The following is a 2869-nucleotide window of genomic DNA, read 5'->3' as shown; positions in this document are numbered from 1 at the left end:
ATGGTTGATATGTCTGATATGGTTGATATGTCTGATAAGGTTGATATGTCTGATAAGGTTGATGTGTCTGATAAGGTTGATATGTCTGATAAGGTTGATATGTCTGATAAGGTTGATGTGTCTGATATGGTTGATAAGGTTGATAAGGTTGATATGTCTGATATGTCTGATATGTCTGATATGTCTGATATGTCTGATATGTCTGATGTGTCTGATATGTCTGATATGTCTGATATGTCTGATGTGTCCGACATGTCTGATGTGTCTGATATGGTTGATATGTCTGATGTGTCTGATATGGTTGATATGTCTGACATGGTTGATATGTCTGATATGGTTGATATGTCTGACATGGTTGATATGTCTGATATGTCTGATATGTCTGATATGTCTGATGTGTCTGATGTGTCTGATGTGTCTGATATGGTTGATGTGTCTGATATGGTTGATATGTCTGATATGGTTGATATGTCTGATATGGTTGATATGTCTGATATGTCTGATATGTCTGATATGTCTGATATGTCTGATATGTCTGATGTGTCTGATGTGTCTGATATGGTTGATGTGTCTGATATGGTTGATATGTCTGATATGGTTGATATGGTTGATATGTCTGCGGGCCATCATACATGTCATTAACCCTTGTGTTGTCATCCTCGACCTGAGTTTAACATTTCAAAATAAAAGCCTTTTATCAACGTTTACATTGTCTTTTTGGTCCCTTTTGTGTCTTTACCCCAATATTTTTGTCACTTTTTCAACGTTTGTAGACTTTTTCTGAGCCTTTTGAAATTTTAGTTTCAGTTTTTGAGTTTTCCCCCAAATTTTTAAAGCTTTTTGTTTTTTACATTTGTCACTTTTTGTCATTTTTTTGACATCTTTTCAAATTTTTGTAAATTTATTTGACATTTGTTCACATTTTTTGACACTTTTCTCTCATTTTTAAAAGTTTTTACCAATTGTTTTTTCCCCAATTGCTATTAAATTGTCAAAAACACCCAAATTCAATTTGAACACACCCATATATCTGAATACTGTACAAAGCCCACCTGTTAATCAACAGGGAGACATCTCTCACCCTCGCGTTGTCTTCCCGTCCAACTGCAACTTGGTGTTTTTTTCTACACTTTTCTCGATGTTTTCAGTGATTTATTGTAATCTTTTAATTTATACTGTTTATGTATCCCTAGTGGAGAAATTACAACTTACACTCTATTTATGTTAGTAATAACTACACACAGGCCTGTGTGTGTGTGTGTGTCTGTGTGGGGGGGGGGGGGTGTACGGTGCCTTGCTGCAGGGCCCAGGAGGTGAACTGGCATCTCTCCATGGAGAAAGAATCGCTTTAAATGTTTGTCAACATTAATATATCATATCAGGAAATATTTACACACTCAGGAACAGCTGTACTGTTCCTTTAAGAAGTGAACAGATGATGTCGTATCTCCGTCAGCGTTGGTGGTATAGTGGTTAGCATAGCTGCCTTCCAAGCAGTTGACCCGGGTTCGATTCCCGGCCAACGCAAACCTTTTTTTTTTTTTGAGTGTTTCTTTAAATTAGTTCAACTGTTACCAACAACAACAATAATATAAATCTATGTGCGGTATTAGGTTGTTATTGTTATTATTTTTGTATTACTTTTGCTACTATTTTGGTTCATTTTATGCTAATACTTCTCGCCGCAGGACTTTTACTCGACCCAGAGTACTTGTACACGGTGGTATTTTACTGAAGTCGGAGGTGTGAGTTCCCCCCCCCCACCGGTTAGTTTATGTGGAGTCTGTCCCGCGGGGGCGCTGCGGTGCTTTTATTTTGAAGGAGCATAACAACAGATAGACGATAGTGTAATATGAGAACAACTCTGTTTCTTCTGTTTTGTTGTTGTTTGTTTAACTTCTCCGTTTCTTTAAACTTCATTTCAATACTTTTAGACCTTTCTTGTTGCTGTTTTTAAAACATTAACCCCTTTACGACGTGTTTGTCATTTTTTAAAATCTTTTCTGATAAATTGTATTACCTGTAACTATGAACTTTTACCGGATAATGTAATATTTGTTTTTGTCGGATACAATACTACGTTTAAAAAAGAAGATTTTTAACATTCTCATAATTTTATTTGCAAAGTTTTTGTCAATTTGCCAAAGTAAAACTTCACTTTAGACGTTTCTTTATGAAAAAAGCTGTTTAAACTGTAAGACTGTGCTTCCTATTTAATGTTTTATTTTAATAAATATGGTTTCTAATATTTCTTTGAATGTTTTATATTAATTTGCTTTTACTTTTATTTTATTTTGGAGTATATTTTTCGTATTGCAGGATATTTTTTATAAATTCTTGAAAATAACGGTGATCGGTTGTCTTTCATACTTTTCTCTGAATGTTATTTGTGTGAATTAAAACGGAATAAATAAATAAAAATAAAACACAAAACCACCCGGAAGTGATTATATTAAGAACCGGAAGTGATTGTATGTGATTGTGTGGATGAAAGGCGCCGAGCTCTAGCTGGAACGTGTGTCCGTGTTTTAGAGTCTTTGGATCGGTACAGACTTCACCTTCTCACCACCCGGACCCTGGTCCCCGGTCCCCGGTCCCCGGTCCCTGGACCTCGGTCCCCGGTCCTCGGTGCCCGGCGGCTGCCGTTTGATTCCCGCGCAGACCGTTAGCCGTTAGCCGTTAGCCGTTAGCGCTGGGTGTCATGGCGACTGGAAGCGGCGCGGCTCCGGCTAATGTCGGAGATGTTGAAGAAGATGCTTCACAGCTGCTGTTTCCTAAAGGTCTGTTAACTCCGGGTTTGTCAAATGGAGGTCCGTGTACCCCTAGGGTGCTGACCCACCAGACTCCATGTAAATAATCACTACTTTTA

At 37.6% G+C, this 2869-nt stretch overlaps 1 non-coding gene across 1 annotated transcript; it reads left to right on the top strand.

The window, feature by feature from the left end:
• Nucleotides 1–1455: 1455 nt before the first annotated feature.
• Nucleotides 1456–1527, top strand: trnag-ucc. Its single transcript has one exon. It is a non-coding gene; the product is annotated as a tRNA-Gly (tRNA).
• Nucleotides 1528–2869: the final 1342 nt, after the last annotated feature.

This window comes from Etheostoma cragini, unplaced genomic scaffold (genome assembly GCF_013103735.1).
Source record: "Etheostoma cragini isolate CJK2018 unplaced genomic scaffold, CSU_Ecrag_1.0 ScbMSFa_932, whole genome shotgun sequence".
Classification (NCBI taxonomy): domain Eukaryota; kingdom Metazoa; phylum Chordata; class Actinopteri; order Perciformes; family Percidae; genus Etheostoma; species Etheostoma cragini.
Note: the sequence above shows the minus strand (reverse complement) of the source record. Positions and strands in the feature narration are given on the sequence as shown.